Source organism: Theropithecus gelada, chromosome 5 (assembly GCF_003255815.1).
Source record: "Theropithecus gelada isolate Dixy chromosome 5, Tgel_1.0, whole genome shotgun sequence".
NCBI lineage: Eukaryota > Metazoa > Chordata > Mammalia > Primates > Cercopithecidae > Theropithecus > Theropithecus gelada.
Window position 1 is genome coordinate 24,989,601 of NC_037672.1, and position 18,694 is coordinate 25,008,294.

Consider the following 18,694-nt stretch of genomic DNA (forward strand, 5'->3'; position numbering starts at 1 on the left):
TCTGCAAGCAGCTCTCCAAATGCTTTCCTCACTAGGTTCCAGGTGAATGGAACACGCTCCCTTCCCTATCCCTATATAGTGGGCACAGAAATGCCCAGCACCCCCATGGTGCTTCCAACAGCTTCTTACTCTTCACTGGACTCCTCATCTCCATCTTCTCTTCTTCTATAGCCCAGGCAGGGCTGATGGGCTAAAGCTGGCCAAACAAGCTTTGCAATTTCACAGTATGTTCTGCATGGCTGGCTTTTGGGGCTTTGGGGAAAAACACTCTACAATATGCAGGTGCATCCCTGGCTTCCCCCAACTTCCCGGCTCATCTTTCCCCAGCCTCCAGTCCCTCATGGGAAACAATCCCTGGCCTCTGGTCGCACATGACAAGGGAGTGGTGGGATCCTGAAGCCGTTGAAGTGTGTGTGCCAGCGAAAGGTCTGGAACAGGTTTAAGAAAGAGAACCTAAATTGTCAGTAAATCAATAGGAAATAAATGTTTACATTCACTCATTGCAAAGGGGCATTTCTAAGCTCAGCACATATCAGAGCCACACATGGAGACTTCTCTCTCCTCCACTACACAGAAAATGAACAAATCCCAAGAACAAGTGTCATTCAAGGATGTATGCGTAGACTTTACCCAGCAAGAGTGGCATCTGCTGGATCCCGCTCAGAAGATGCTGTCCAGAGATGTGATTCTGGAAACTTGCAGCAATCTGGTCTCAGCCAGGTGTTGCATTACTAAGCCAGAAGTGATCTTCAAGATAGAGCAAGGGGTTCCTGAATATTAGAGGAAGGATTTCCAAGCCAGTGCCACCCAGAAAGGAACTGGAAAGTTGATGACCTGTCAGAGAGGGGCCAGGAAAACCGAGACAAGTATTTTTGGGAGCTTGTGTTCACCAAAGACAAAACAGTAAGCATAGAAAGTGGTAATAGAATAAGAAAAACTTTCAATTTGGGTACAAACCCTGTTTCTTCAAGAAATTTTCCTTTTAAAATATGTGACTTGTGTGAAATGAGTTTGAAAAATATTTTGTGTTTAATTATTGATCAAAAGAACTGTTCTAGAAAGAAGCCTGATGTGTTTAATGTGTGCAAGAAATTGCTCCTTGATATTAGGCATGAGAAAATTCCTACTGGGGAGAAATTGCATAAATATGATCGAAAGAGGGATGTCATTAATCATCACCAGGATCTCACTCAGCCCATTTTTGACCAACATTTTGAGTATAATAAAAATGGACAAGGCTTCCATGAGGAGGCAGACTTTTTTTATTTTTTATTTTTTACAAATAAGAGTTAATCTTGGATAGGAGAGACACTCTAAATATAATGAACGTGGAAGAACTTTCACTATTGAAAGCTCAAAGAACTCATTTGGAAATGGAGCCATATGGATACAGTATTTGTGAGAAGTCCTTCTGTATTGATTTTAGATGTGGACATCAGATCAGATAATTCTTATAAGGGAGAATCTCTCTCTCTCTTTTTTTTTTACAGAGTTTTGCTCTTACACCCAGGCTGGAGTGTAGTGGCGGGATCTTACTCACTGCAACCTCCACCTCTCAGGTTCAAGCGATTCTCTTGTCTCAGCCTCCTGAGTAGTTGAGACTACAGGTGCATGCCATCACATCCAGCTAATTGTTTTGTATTTTTAGTAGAGATGGGGTTTTGCCATGTTGGCCAGGCTGGTTTCAAACTCCTGGCCTCAAGTGATCCACCCACCTCAGCCTCCCAAAGTGCTGGGATTACAGGTGTGAGCCACCATGCCCGGCCTATAAGGGAGAATCTTTATGAATACAATGAATATAGGAAATCTGTGACAATTCAACTTTCATGATCCATCAGGGAGCTGACACAAGAAAGATTCCCCATGAACATAAATTGAGTGACAAAACTTGGGAAAACTCAACTCTTTTTAAACATCAGATAGTACACGTGGGGGGAAGCCCTCTGACCACAGTGAAAATGGAATAACTTCAGCAAGAAGTTACATCTCACCCAGCTTTGGAGAGCTCACTCAGGAGAAGAAAACCTACGCATGTGGTGAACGTGGGAAAACCTTGTGGGAGAAGTCAAACTTCACTCAGCATCAGAGAACACACACAGGAGAGAAGCCCTATGAATGCACCGAATGGGGAAAAGCCTTTTGCCAGAAACCACACCTTATCAACCATCAGCAAACACACATAGGAGAAAAGCCCTATGACTGTAACCAATGTGGAAAAATGTTCTGTGTGAAGTCAAACCTCACTGAACATCAGAGAACTCACACAGGGCAGAAGCCCTATGAATGGGAAATCCTTCTGCCCCAGGTCAGCCCTCACTGTCCATCAGGGAACACACACAGGAGAGAAATCCTTTGTATGTCATGAATGTGGAAAATTCATCTGTGTGAAGTCAAATCTCATTGTCCATCGAAGAACTCACACAGGAGACAAACCCTATAAATGTAGTGAATGTGGGAAAACCTTCTGTGAAAAATCAGCTCTCACCAAACATCAGAGAATTCACACAAGGCTGGAAGGTCTTTCCACATCCCAAATGTTAAAAGGCTTCATATACCTGTCAAATTTTTGTTCAGCTTTTAAAAATTAGAGAAAGCAAAGAATGTCAGAAATTACTAGAAAATGACTTCTTGTTTGAATACGTGAAAGCATTCAAGAAAAAACCTTTTCATTAGGAAATTTGTACTGAGGGGAATTCTGTGTAAGTAATGCAGCAAAAACCTTTATCTAAAATTTATGTTGTTTAGTGTTGCATTCCAAATGTAATACCTACATTTTATTTTAAATATAATGGACAATATTCATTTACTCATCTCCACAGTAGAATCTGAAGCATATAAAGGTTGAATGACACAGCATTAAACACGTATGTGGGCCCGGCACGTTGGCTCATGCCTGTAATCCCAGCACTCAGGGAGGCCGAGGCGGGTGGATCACCTGAGGTCAGGAATTCAAGACCAGCCTGACCAACATGGCAAAACCCCGTTTCTACTAAAAGTACAAAAATTAGCCAGACATGGTGACATGCGCCTGTAATCCCAGCTACTCAGGAGGCAGAGGCAGGAGAAGCTTGAACCCGGGAGGCGGAGCTTGCAGTGAGCCGAGATCGCGCCACTGCACTCCAGCCCAGGTGACAAGAGTGAGACTCCTCTCAAAAAAATAAAAATAAAAATAAAAGTAAATATATATATATATATATATATATATGAAAAATCCCTGATGTTTGTAGACCTTATGAGTATGTTAATGTAGCAAATTTGGGTATGTTTCATTTGAACCCAACATGGTTGTCAGGAGGAAATATGTACCCTTAGTTTAGTAACTATTATGGTACGTGTCAACATTTTCCACATGAAATACCACTGGTATCTTTATAGGTTGATATAATTATATGTGTGTATGTACTTATGTATGTGTATACATATGGGTGTATATATGTAAATATATTTGTACACACATAAATATACTGATGTGCTAGCATCATCTCATATTGACTTAAAAGTGCTGCCAATTGTTAAATTTTTAGGAATTTTGTGAGCCAGTTATTAAACACAGTCATTATTTAAAATATATAAACTTACTATTAAATTACATTAAAAACAAAGGTAATAAATACCCAACATTCATCACTTCTAATTAGGCTGCTACATTTCGCTATGATCTTTGTTGCTTAGGTTACTTACATTGTTGACTCTGTATGGTGAAAATACTATCCACATCTACTGCTACTGCACGTCTCTTCCCGACTCCACATTCAGTACTATCTTGTTGGTAGGTTAGACATAGTGGGAGTATTTACACCATCAAAATCGGCAAACTACAAATCAAGGTTTTTATTTTCTTCACAGAACCTGCTGTCAAATATTTACCGCATACTATCATGTATATATGAAAACATATTTCATAGTACAAACCACATACCCCTTTTTCTGTTTCCTGACATAAGCAAACGCCTATCGTCATTACTGCTGAACTGCCTCTTCAATAAAGGAGCCAAAAAATGTCTTTGTGAGGTTTTAACCTACCTCTGAGTCAGTCCTATTCTAAATACTATCAGACTCGCTCTACAGGTTGGCCAGTGTAAGTTTTTTTGTTTGTTTTGTTTCTCTGTGTTTTTTTGAGACGGAGTCTCGCTCTGTCACCCAGGCTGGAGTACAGTGGCGCAATCTTGGCTCACTGCAAGCTCCGTCTCCCGGGTTCATACCATTCTTCTGCCTCAGCCTCCCGAATAGCTGGGACTACAGGCACGTGTCACCACGCCCAGCTCATTTTTTGTATTTTTAGTAGAGACAGGGTTTCACCATGTTAGCCAGGATGGTCTTGATCTCCTGACCTTGTGATCTGCCTGCCTTGGCCTTCCAAAGTGCTGGGATTCAGTATAAGTTTTAAGTGAGATATGATTTCACAAGGAACTACATTACATACCTTGCCTCTGACTGTTTCCTGATATATGTGAATGGGTATGGCTGTGTTTACTAACCTAGCACTTCAGTAAAGAAGTGTGAAACTGTATTTTTCTGAGGTTTTTCAGCTACCTCTGGGTCAGTCAGTAATGTAAATGCTGTTAATAAGGATGGTATTTACATAAATTATGCAAAGGTTAACATCCATTGTAATACAGTAGTACTCACTGCACTCTACAAATGAAAAGTGGTGGTACGTTAAAAAACAAAAAAGAAAGAAAGAAACCCTACAATAGTCTTTAACATCCTATTCAAAATAAACGGGCATCATGAATTGAATTTGTCAAAATAAAACCATACCAAAGTTAGCATTTAGTTCAAGATTCCAGGTTGTCATCATGTTCTCATTCAATAAAATTGACCATTCCAACATTTTCTGTTTGTGCTATCAGCACTGAAAACGCACATCCACCGTGTTGACAGCAGCCAGCAGAGTGACTCACGTGGAGGCATCGCAGACTGCATTGAGCTGACAGCTTGTCAAACCAATGAATGGGCAGGGATGATGTCAGAAGACCTTTCTGTCATTGCTGCCTGCAGCTGGTCCTCATTATAAGGAATGCCTGGTATGCTGTGAAAAACCGGAAAAAGAAAATCTTACCTGTTCTTAACCTGTATGGAAGCCAAATCTCTTAAGGAGTACTGGCCTGAGGGCAGCATGTTCACACACTATTTCTATCATTTTTTTTCCCACCTGCTATTGCAGAAACCTTGACTTTCTCCACCTTCAAAATCCCCCCAGCAGTTTCTGGGAGTCCCCTGAAGATACGTGGCATGGACTCATGGGACTGTCCTCTCAGCTCCCTGGGCACATGCCATGTTTTTCCTCTACAGCCCTGGATTCCTAGGAAGAACTACAGCAAAAGCTTCTTATGCCCATGAAGGTGCACCAAACAGATTGCAAAGATCTGATCGACCCACACAAGGTTCCATAAAGCCACTACACAACAGACCTCCTGCCATTGTGGGTGCCACTGCCATCCATGCCATAAGCCCAAAGTGGCACCAAAGCCACTCCATCTTCTCTGTCACTAGGCAGAGCCTTCTGCCCTGCCTGGGGTGGCAAGCTGCAATGCAGTTCCCAAACTCATGTGCCTTGGGCCCCTGGAGTCTCTATAGATTCCAGAGAACCTGCTGTTCATTGAGATGCATGGGCACCTGTGTGTAAGCTCAGGTCTAGATTAAAGCCTATGGTAAAAATGGCTTCAACTCTGAGAAAACTGACTTTTCACAGATTCAAAGCCACAACCACTCAGAGGAAAAGCCATACAGGCTGGCCCACAAAGTTAGCCACTTAATTTATAACACTTATGTCAACGGAGGCAGGAGAGTTGATTTTTTAAGTGAAGGGCTATCAACGTTGCCGGACAGAACACAGTGGTCTTTCAAAACGGAAAGAACTCTTAAGGGAACCCTGTCCTTGGTACTCCTGCCCCATGTGGCTACCCCCGCTGCCCATTCTCTGGGCATCTCCCATGACCACAAAACAGGGTACACAAATTCCTGCAGCCCAAGCATCCTGCCCTGGTTTATCTGGCCCCAGATATCTCACTTTACCTCCTCCTGGGACCCCAAGTTCTAACAATCTCCCTCAATTTTATCTGAACTATCACTATACCTGACAAAACCAAGACCCTCCTCATGACATATTATACAGTAGGTAATATGACGTATTACAGCCCATGTTGGTCAACTTGAGAAAAAGCAATTTAATTCTGTATTACACACACATGCCAACCACCTACTAAGTGACAAGCAGAAAACTAACAGAGATGAGTCAGACTGACTTCACAGACTTTACTGTCTATTCTGAAAGGGCAGTGTAACATATAGCATTAAGGGGACAAACTAGGTAGAAGCTGGGTTTCTCCACTTAATTGACTTTATAACCCTTTGACAAATGAATTAACTTCCTTGTACGTTTACTCATCCTGAAAATGGAGTTAAGAAGAGAATCTAATGCTTGGTATTTCTGTGAAGAAGTAACAAGTCAATATACATAAAGCACTCAGAAAGTGCCTAACACTGTTAGTACTTAAAATAATTATTAGTGGAGACAGATGTGGATATCACTGCCTATGGTATAATAAAATAAAATATTTGGCAGTGATTTAAAAGTACAACGATACACAAATAGATACATAACTTCTACAAACTTGCTTGAGCCGAAGCTATGTCCATCACTAAGCTTCAAATATATATTCACCCATATATATTTACTGACTACCCACAAGCTTTCAGATACTGAGCTGGACCTGGAAGACCCAGGGATGCAAAGGGTTCATAGAGATTCAGCCCTGCTCTGGAAACCCTGGCTGTAGTCAGAGGCTTGGTCTGGGGAATTAGAGACACGGGTCTGCCAGATGTTTATTTGTGTGGAGAACGAAAGTATCTCTTTGGTTAAAAAAAAAAACAGTTCGTCCTACAGCATTAATCATTCACTAGGTGAGGCATGGGTTATCAGTCCATCTGTGGTTTGGTTATTCTCCAGCCAACTGTGGCCAAATGGGCGGGATCACGTGGTACAAAACAGGCGCTGCCTCCTCCCCAGGGCTGTCGGCAGGGCTCTCCTCTGGGAAGGGAGGTAGACTGGGCCCACTGTTTAATACCAGCAGGCAGGTATGAAAGATCACTCGGGCTTGCAGGGCAATGTGGCAGAGTTCCTGGGGAACAGAGTGGTCGTTCACGCCAGTCTAAATACGACAGAATAGATGGAGTAATTGATTGGTCGTTTTTGTAACACTGTGTCTTCTGACTTCTTTTCGTCCTTTAATTTCTACTGTTGCTTAGGTTCATTCATACGTTACACCTTGAGGGAAGGTCAAAATAAGCTCACAACCTTTCTCATCTCCCAAAATATCCTTCCACACTTCCCGCTCCCAAGAAAAAGGTATTCTTTTGACTTCCCCATTTCTGTCCACATCACTATCTGTACTCTACGTCACACACTCTTGAAAACTTCGGGCTCCCTTTGACACCACTGTTTTTCTTGTCCCTTCTATTAGGTCAATTGCTAGTCCTTTTGGGAGGGGGTCCAGAGTAGTCAGAGGGACTTGGCTTTTGGAGTCCTCCACAGCTGGGTACAAAGTCCAGCTCTACCACTCACAAAACATGTGATCTTTAACGGGGTATTGCATTGATCCGAGTCTCAGTTTCATGATCAGTAAAATAAGATTAACCATACCTACCTTATTCTATCACCGTGGGTTAAATAAATAAAATACTGTAAGGAAAGCCCCAAGCACAAGGCTGCATATAGTGAACTCTCAGTAACCATGAGCTTTTATTTTTTACCTCTGACAGGTGTTTCACATCCATTGTCTCATTTCTCCGACACACCCTAGAGTGACAATAACAACCTCTATCTTCCATTGTTTTCCTCCCCAACCCATTGTATGCCCAGCTGTCAGAAAGCTCTTCCTAGGAACAGTTCCAATGCCTTCATTGAGTAGATTGGAAATCTTTAATGACTCCTCCAATGCCAACCCAATAAAGAAAATATGGACCCTTCAGCTTGGCATTTCATTTTTCAGATTAGCTCCCCCTCCTCCCTTTCTGTGAAAGTCTCTGACCTACTCAAACTGGATGTGTCATCAATTCCCCCCAAAACTGTCCATGTCTGTGCTTTTCTTTACCCGGTTCTCTCCACCTAGAAGGCACTAGCCCCCTCCTTCCTTCCTATCCACATTCTACCCATCCTTCCATGTTCAGTTTTCTTTTGGTTCACCCATGATGTTTTTCCAAATCACCAGCGGAAATCAACTTTCTTTCTGAATTTCCACAAGATGTTTTAGCACCTCTCATAGGGTATAGGTCACCTTCTATATTACAGTAGCATTATCAACATAACAGCCTCAGTTCTTTCATGATACAAAGCAGAACATAAATATATTCAAGTCCTAGATGTGGCCTAAGGCATTAAAATGGCTGAGACTTACAAGAACCTTTTCCTTCATAGCTTATAGATAAAATACCGTGTTTGGGATCATAAGACCCCACCATCGTGGCTACAAATAATTAAATAGAGCTTTGTGCCTGAGGCAAAGACACCTACTTTATAGGTAGGTTCTCCTTCTAGAAAAGTCTGAATTTGAGCCATATCAAAAGAGAGTAGTTGGAAGAACTAGAATTTGAAAGACGCTAAGAAGCCACATGAGACACCAGTAAATAGACACCTTGAGGCAGAAGCTGGAAGTGAGCAAGACCAAGAGGTCGAGCAGAAAGTAGAGAGAGTGGAAAAACAGCAGTAGTAGTAGACGTAGACTCCGTCTCTCAAAAGCAATGACAAAAGCAAAGGCACCAGAAAGCCAACAACAAAACTTGTTGCTGAGACCTGGAATCATGTAATGCCCTGAATAACCTTCCAGATCTCTACCGGGCAGGCTTTTCAACTGATGTTGACTTTCTGTGCTTTTTAAATAGCTAAGAACCACTACAGTAGACATCCACCACCTTGGGCAAACAAATCTTTGTTCTGAACAGTCTAGAAGAGCCTTCTATAGAACACCCAGACATGAAATCGTTCTCTCAGTACCTCTATTTTTCTCTTGAGAGACAAATTTAGTCCTCTCTGCCTTGGCCCATAGCCTGTTAGTGAAATGCATACATTCTCATGACCTTTCATACTGTCCAAACAGCAAATATCCTGGTAAATTTCTGAGACCTGTTTGCCTTCATCCTAACCTTGGCACCATATTGCTCAATATCATATTGTTTCAAAGTTCTGGCTTATCTCATGTTTCCTAATGGCCATATGTCAGCTTCATAACCTAGTAGGTTACTCAAGACCATTATCTCAAATTATTATTATTATTATTATTATTATTTTTTGCACACTGGAAAATAAGCAATATCCCAACTGTATAGATGAGACCATTGAGGCATGGACAGGATGAAGCCTGGCAAGAGTACTGTGGTTTAGAAGCAAAAATGTAAATTAGAATTCCTGAGATGCCCCAGCTATTCTTATCTAGCCCTATGTGATTAAACCAAGATGAATGGACATACATTTTTCAAAAGAAGGAAGGAAGGAAGGAAGGAAGGAAGGAAGGAAGGAAGAAAGGAAGGAAGGAGAGAGATGTAGGGGGGAAGGGAGAGGAAGAAGCAGAGGGACAGGGAGAGGAAGAGGGAGAGGGAGAGGGAGGGGCAGAGGAAGAAGCAGAGGGAGAGGTAGAGGGAGAGGGAAAAACTGTCTACCATTCTCAAAGGTGGGTAGTAACTGAAGCAGCAATTTAGCAAAATGACTGATTTCCTCCAAGGAGTCCTTTCAAATTTTTCAGAAAATGATAGATTCCAAGCATTCACCTGATGTATGAAGCTCCATGGGCAGAAGCAAATATTTAATCTCATAATGGAAAGGATCTGAAGCCAGTGGGCTGTCCTGTTTTTTCACCTCTGAATTTTAACTTGTCAACAAATTATCTCTATTCAAGTGCTCCTGTGTGGGTTCTCAATAACTTGAGAGCCAAATAGGCAGAGACAAGTTTGTGCCCAAATAATTAAAAGCCTCGAATGGAAGCATCCGGCAGAAGAGATTTGATCCTCAAAAAAATCATAAGATCAATCTTATCCCCATTTTAGAGAAGAGTAAACTGAGTCTCAAAGACACTAAATAAGTTGTTCATGACCCCCTAAGAAGTAGAAGATCAGAGCCTCAAGTCTCCATTATCTAACCCCTATTTCCACCCTTTGTCCACTGCTGCATGACACTGCCTCTTTATAGCCTGCTTTTCGGAGGAAACTAGTTGTTACCTACATTTCAGTTTTCAACCAGACATAATTACTCTGTAAACCATAGTCTTAACCAAAATGGAAAAAACCAATTATCCTGAGTTCACACAGGTATTGTGATGTGTTGAGCTTGACACAGTAATTTAACAATACTCAAGTAGCATCCAGTCAGAAAACGGAGCTGCACATTAGCCTTCAAATAAATGTTACATCACACACCCAGAAGCAATTAAGATTACACACAAGAACCTCAAGTTGCTTGGAGTATCGCTTTTTTTTTTTTTTTGTATTTATCTCCTGTGCCCTTCTTTTTCTTTTTAGGTAGTAAAACCACTTTTATTGGGAGAAACACATTCCATCGTTGACCTTGAACCTCTTCACCTGGCCATTCAAATGATTACATCCTCCTATGCACATGATCGGTTCAGGCATAAACTTTGACCCAAGCAAGGCTAAACAGAATCATCTCTGAAATTTTATATATGGACACGTTTATAAATTATTAGGCAAAGGATGCAAGCTCTGGCCTTCCAGCAGTCATATTTTCAGGGCACATAAACCCCAACGAGGATAAAACAGATTATTAGAGATAAGCAAAGTGAAGTAGATCAAGAGAAAGAGTCCTGATTTGCACCCTAGATCAAGCCATATCTGATGTGAGTCCTGTCTTTGGACTGTCCAATAATAACAGCAAATATTATTCCCGTTAAGACAATACCAAGTTCCAGTATTTCTATACAAACTGGTTAGTGGTTCAAATGTTTCTGGTAGGCCAGAGAGTGACAATTAGAATGTGGGTATTGTAGGTTCAAATAGGGCAGACTCTGGAGTAAACTCACCCATTCGAGGCAGAGATATTTGGAGGAAGATAGATTGATCAAAGTAATGAGAACTGGTTAGGATGTGCGCTTAAACATTTTAAATTAACATTTCTGGGATTTTTTTGGAGGTGATTAATGTAAAACACATTTATTGGAATAAAGTTAGAAAATATGGAGAAACATAAGGAAGGAGTAACATATCCTGAAGTAAACACCACTAATATTTTGATGTACATATGAATGAGTAGAATATAGTAGGAACTGGCAAACTTTGGCTGCAAAGATCCAGAGAAGGAACATTTTAGACTTTGTGAACCATATGGTCTCTAATGTAACCTGCCATTGCAGGGAGAACACAGCCATAAATAATACAAAAAGGAATGGGTGTGATTGTGTTCCAATAAAACTTTATTTACAAAAGCAGATGGTGGGCCAGATTTGGCCATAGTCGGCTGACCCTCCTCATTAGAATTAGCTGCTCTAACAGAAACTCAGAATGGCAGCAACATAAACAAACAAGAAACACACTCCTCTCTCAGGGACAGATTGGACATAAATACAGTTTTGCATTGCTTAGTAAAGGGATTATGTTCTAATAAATGTGTCATTAGGTGAGTTTGCTATTGTGAGAATATTATAGAGTATACTTACATACTAGTGTACAAACCTAGATGGTGTAGCCAACCGCACACCTAGGCTATCAGGTGTGGCCTATTGCTCCCAGGATACAAACCTGGACAGCATGTGACTGTACTTAATACTACAGGCAACCAGAGCAATATGGGAAGCATCTGTGTATCTAAGCATATCAAAACATAGAAAACATACAGCAAAAATATGGTATAAAATTTTTTTTTTAAATAGTACATCTGTATAGAGCACTTACCATAAATGGAGCTTGCAGGACTGTTGTTCTGGGTGAGTCTGAATAGGTGGTGAGTGAATGCAAAGGTCTAGGACATTACCATCTATACTATATGCTGTAGACTTTATAAACACTGTACACTTAGGCTACACTAAATTTATAAAGTTTTTTTTTCTTTCTTCAACAATATATTAACCTTAGCTCACTGTAATTTTTTACTTTATAAACTTTTTAATTTTTAAAAAACGTTTTGACTCTTGTAATAACACTTAGCTTAAAATACACATTGTACAGCTATACAAAAATATTTTCTTTCTTTAGATTCTTACTCTATAAGCTATTTTCTATTTTTTACATTTTTATTTCTTTTTTTAACCTTTTAAACTTTGTTGTTAAAGACGAAGACACAAACACACACATTACCCTATGCCTCCACGGGGTCAGAGTCATCAATATCACTGTCTTCACCCTCCACATCTTGTTCCACTGGAAGGTCTTCAGGGGCATGGAGCTTTCATCTCCTAGGATAGCAGTAGTCTTCTGTACTTCCAGAAGTACCTTCCTGAGGCTGTTTTACAGTTAACTTTTGTTAAATAAGTAGAAGGAATGCATTCTAAAATAACAATAAAAAGTATAGTAAATACATGAACCAATAAAATAGTCATTTATTATTATCATGTTTTATGTACTGTACACAATTGTATGTGCTAGATTTTTTATTTCCATAGGTTATTGGGGAACAGGTGATGTTTCATTACAGGAATAAATTCCTTGGTGGCGATTTGTGAGATTTTGGTGCACCCATCATCCGAGCAGTATACCCTGCACACTATTTGTAGTCTTTTATCCCTCACCCCTTTCTCACCCTTTCCACTCGACTCCCCAAAGTCCACTGTGTCATTCTAATGCCTTTGCATCCTCATAGCTTAGCTCCCACTTATAAGTAAGAACATGCAATGCTTGGTTTTCCATTCCTGAGTTACTTCACTTAGAATAATAATCTCCAGTCTCATCCAGGTCGCTGTGAATGCCATTAACTCATTCCTCTTTATGGCTCAGTAGTATTCCATCATATATATACACCAGTTTCTTTATCCACTTGTTGATTGATGGGCATTTGGGTTGGTTCCACATTTTTGCAATTGTGAATTGTGCTGCTATAAACATGAGCGTGCAAGTATCTTTTTCATATAATGACTTCTTTCCTTCTGGGTAGATACCCAGTAGTGAAATTGCTGGATCAAATGGTAGTTCTACTTCTAGTTCTTGAAGGAATCTCCACACTGTTTTCCATAGTGATTGTACTAATTTACAGTCCCACCAGTGATTTAGAATTGTTCCCTGTTTATGGCATCTGTATGTGCTAGATTTTTATATGCCTGGCAGCATAATAGGTCTGTTTACATCAGCATTACCACAAACACATGAGTAATGCATTGTGCTATGACGCTGATTTTTCAGCTTCATATAATCTTACGGGACCATGTCCCATATGCAGTTCATCACTGACTGAATGTCCTCATGTGGCACATGACTGTAGTTCAGGACTGCTATGGCAACAGCAACGTGTCAGAGACACAGAAACTTTCTATCCTATTCTGCCACCCCTAAGATGTTGTCCTCAGGCACATGGTCTGAGATGACTGACTACCATGTCCACAATCCAGCCAGTAGGAAGGGAAAAGGAGGAAGGGAAAAGGGGAGAGGAAAGACACATCTCTTCCCTTTAAGGACACCATTGAGGAATTGCAGTCATCCCTCTTGCTCACATCCTGTTGGCCAGAACTTAGTCATCTGGCCACACCTAGCTGCAAGGGTGGCTGGGAAATTTAGGCTATATTCTGAGTAACATGTGGGTAGCTGCTGAAGGTTTTGGAGCCCCTCATGGGGCACCCTGTGATGTAGGTAGTGAAGTCCCTTCTCCACCACACATACTTTTATAGGAAGTGGATGGAGCCAGCCTGGGAATGCAAAGGTTGATTTTTCTACACTACTGACTGAGGAATGTTTTTATGTATCCTATAATCTCTGAGTAGAAGGCTGTTTAACCTTTCTTGGAAGGCAGGTTTCACATGTAATTGCTTTGGAGAAAACAGCAAAAAGAGTATCTGGAACAGGGAGAAAAATGGCCCTCTTCGGTCAGGTGCAATGGTTCACACCTGTAATCCCAGCACTTTGGGAGGCCAAGGGGAGTGGATCACTTGAGGTCAGGAGTTCGAGACCAGCCTGGCCAACATGGTGAAACCCCATTTCTACTAAAAATACAAAAATTACCCAAGTGTGGTGGTACATGACTGTAATCCCAGCTACTTAGGAGACTGAGGCAGGAGAATCGCTTGAACCTGGGAGGTGGAGGTTGCAGTGAGCTGAGATTACACCAGTGCACTCCAGCCTGGGCAATAGAGCAAGACTGTTTCAGGAAAAAAAAAAAAAAATCGTCCCTCTTCTTTAGTTACCAGCAGGCACCCTCTTGGCGGATTACAGGATGTCTGAGGATTCCACCCACAAGAATGATGCAGCTGGAGAGGCAGCATCACAGAGCTTCTCCACATGTTCTCTCCGGGTGTGCGGACGGGGATATACCTCTCCTCTATGGTGTCTGTCACACGCAATGTGTATGGATATAGACGTATCACTGCCTGTGTGCTCCAACCTTACATCTAGATTTTAAAGACCTTAAGAATTGCTTTTTAAAAAAAATCCATCTTTGCATTCCTAAAGGAGCAAACGCCAGCCTTTCCAGATGTATTCGATTCCTTGAATGGAAAAGATCAAGCAATCTGCACTTTTTAAAGAAACACCTATTTAGTGCCAGGCACTAGGGATCTGGGATACAAAGATGAAAATTGGTAGTCCCTGCCTTTTATGGAGGCTTTTAGCCTAGGATGGAGACAGACACTGCTGAAGACATCTGTTGTTTTTTGGCTTCCCGCCCCCAACCCCAACTTCCTCCTAGCCCTTTTCGGGGAATCCCCCATTGTGTAGTTTGAGGTGGGCGGCCTGTCTCCCACTACAGAAGCCAAAAGAGACAGATAATCCCCTCTCTTTCCCTTTTCCATTTCTGGGACAGCATAGGTGGGCACATGACTAGGCTTAGCCAATCAGATGCTTTCCTGGGCCATGGACTCTTGACAGTGCTGTGAGAAACTTGGCTCTAGCTATGGGTTATAGTCATTACGATGCTGGTGGCAGGTCAAACAATGTCCTGTTCATTTTCCAAACTTGTTCTGCAGTCTTCCTTTGATTTTGAGAACCTCTAATATTATCCCAATATATTCATTTATTTCCCTTAAGGTGGCCAGCATTGGGTTCTGTGGGTTGTGGTCAACAACCAAATTCCCTACTAATGCAAAAATGATCATCTACTTAGGTGCTTTTGAAGGCAAAGGTAAGAAATCTACCCCAGTTTCATCAAATAAGTTAAGTTTGTTGTAGGAACACAGAGAACCATATGAAAAGTGGAAAAGCCTAAGAATTTAAGGCCAGTTGCCATTACAGGAAGGTCTTCATGAACTTCATGGACTGAGTTTAAAAGGTCATTCCGCCTTAAAGGACAACTCTGTCCCGGACACACAGGGATGTGTGGTGCCCCTAGTCTTGATGAAGGATTCAGCCTACCACACAGGTCACTCTGAGGCTGAGATGGCACTAAGAATTTCAGCCAGTCATTGGATACGGGCTTCCCTGGGAAGGGTACATGATCTGGGTGGGGTGACTGTCTTTAAAAGAGATACTTCCTGAAAACAGCTGGCAACTGAGGGTTGTCTGTTGGCAGCACTCCCAGTGGCACAGAGAATAAATCTATCATTCCTAAAGAGGGATCCGGGCAGCACATCACAGCATCTACTACATCAGATCTTTCTGTGTTTCATGACCTTTCAGCTTCTGTTGCTACTGCTTATTGCTAAAGTCTTTCCCAATTCAAATCACTGACAGTGAGAATCTGATCTGACCTGGCCCACATCACAGGTCACCAACCATATGGAGATTGGCTCCCCTTGGCTATGGTTGGGAAGCAGGATCATATGGTAGAAACGCACCCTCCCAGCCTCACCTGTTTGACAGGGTCTGTGGGCAGAGCTGGGGGAAAACATTTTGGTAGGCATCAGGCATGACGGTATGTCTTGCCCATATACCAATAAACAATTGTAATGTGCTACAGTGGATGGAGTATGTAAGTATGTAAGATGGAATAGATCAGGATAAAGTGGGTGGAGTAAATATATAAGTACAGTATGTATAGGGAACAAAACACCTAAATCTACCTATTAGATCCCAGAAAGGTTCCCCATAGGCTTGAAATAGGACTTGAAGGATGAGCTAGGAATAGGGTTTTGCCCAGCAGGTAAATAGAGTAAGACACTTCAAGTAGGGGGAACCATATGTACACAGAAGCATGAGATAAATTATTGTGGCCCTAAAGAGATTGGCCTCCCAGCCACCCCATGTACTTACTGCCTCTTAACCAGATGCCTGGGAGGCATTTTTGGCAGCTGCTCAGAGGGAAACATGCCACCTATTGATTCATCTGGGGCACTCCCTGCTCCTACCTTTCATGAGCTGGTGTCAGTGGATCCTCTGGGCCAAGTTATGCCGCACCCTGATCCTGTTTGACTTGTGTGCTCTGCCAGGATCCCTGCAAGAGGTGGCATGGCCTGGGGCCCCTGCTGCCTTTCAGATAACAGCAGCAGCCAGGCCAAGGCAAATACTAGTCCCTCCTCATAGAGGTGAGGCTCCCACTGACGTCAGCTGGGCCTTGGGAAGGCGGGAAGCAGGTGGGTTTAGTTGCCAACTTGGCTCTTAAAGGCAGCTCTGCTGTTCCTATTTCTTCATACTAAGAATGGAAGGATTCCCAGAAGAGGTATGGAGGTTCTACCTACGGTTGCCAGGGGCACTGAAAGTTTGCTGACTTTTAAAGCATCACACAAATGCGACAATGAATAACACCTACAACAAAGAAAAAGACGTCACCATCAGCAAGTTTGCAAGATAATAATGGCAAACATTTATTGAACACTTTCTATGTGCCAAGCAGTCGTTTACAGGAATTAAATTATATAGCCATCACAAAAACCCTGCAAGATAGACCCTTTTATTATCCCTATTTGACACATTAAGAAACAGAAAGAAATGAAGTAGCTATGCCCCAAATCACACACTTTGTAAATGGATTTGAGCTCAATCCCCTCCTTCTCAATCACTATACAGTATGATATACAATATACACTATACCAAATTAGCCTATGTTCTGATGCCTAAACTGGCATCTTATGAGATGATGTCTGATATGGTTTGGCTGTGTCCCCACCCAAATCTCATCTTGAATTGTAGCTCCCACAATTCCCACATGTTGTGAAAGAGATCCGGTGGGAGACAATAGAATCATGGGGATAGTTTCCCCCATATTGTTCTTATGGTAGTGGATAAGTCTCACAAGATCTGATGGTTTTATAAGAGGTTCTCCCTTTCACTTGGCTCTCATTTTCTCTCTTGTCTGCTGCCATGTAAGATGTGCCTTTCACCTTCTGCCATGATTGTAAGGCCTCCCCAGCTACATGGAACTGTGAGTCCATTAAACTTCTTTTTCTTTGTAAATTACCCAATCATGGGTACATCTTTATCAGCAAATGAAAATAGACTAATACAATGTCTGAAAATGCTCAACAATTTATTAATACAAATTCTTTCATATACATTGTCTCACTTCTTCTTCATATTAGTCCAATGAGGGAGTTAAGGCAAATGTTGTCATTCCCATTTTACAGATAAGAAAATGGAGGCTCAGAGAAGTAAATTAATAATCAGTAAGTAGCCAGCTTAACACCTGAAATAGGTGTTCTGTTTCCCAGCCCAGTGATTTTTCCATCCTACCCTGTCATGAATCATTTCAAAGGGGCCTAAGAGTATCTGTATCCAAAAATATGTCCTTAAATATGTGGACCCTAAAAGTACTTCAAAGTGACTACACATTGGTGTTGTACATCTGTTTCATATCATAGATATATTCTAAAGCATGAACATTAAGTAAAATCGGAGTAAAGTTGAATGGAAAGAGCTCTGAGCTGCAAGTCAAGAGTCGTGGTTCTCATCTATGCTCCATCCTGCATGCCAAATAACCTTAACTAATAACTTACTTTTGGGGACCTCATTTTTCTCATCTGAAAAACCAATGAGTTTTTATGAACTTACTGTCCCTTACAACTCTTAAATTATAGATATGATGATGCTATTGTAAGACGGGGTTACCTATCAATCTCCAAATCCACCTAGTTTCCAGTTGAAGACTTTCAGCAACCAGTAGCTGTGTAATGGTAACCTGGCCTGTTCATTCCCGAGTGTTCCCTATGTAGCCTCCAGACAGCAGACTCAAGATGGTCTATCTGGGATGGAGGTGGACATCACCTGAATTTTTTTTTATTTCTTTAATATTGATGGCAGAGAGATTAACTTATTTTTATTTTTGTTTTTTTTGAGATGGAGTCTTGCTCTGTCTCCCAGGCTGGGGTGCAGCGGCGCCATCTCAGCTCACTACAACCTCCGCCTCCCAGGTCCAGGCAATTCTCCTGCCTCATCCTTCTTAGTAGCTGGGAGTACAGGCGTGCACCACCACACCCAGCTAGTTTTTGTAATTTTAGTAGAGACGGGGTTTCACCATGTTGGCCAAGCTGTTCTCAAACTCCTTGCCTCAAGTGATCCTCCTGCCTCGGCCTCCTAAGTGCTGGGATTACAGGCATCAGTCACCACACCTGGCCTCAGAAGGATTTTTTTTTAAAATTTATTATTATTATTATACTTTAAGTTCTAGGGTACATGTGCA

General features: G+C 41.6%; 1 pseudogene; it reads left to right on the forward strand.

The window, feature by feature from the left end:
* The first annotated feature begins 577 nt into the window (after window positions 1-577).
* Window positions 578-18,694, forward strand: part of LOC112624290 — a 47,180-nt pseudogene continuing 29,063 nt past the window's right edge.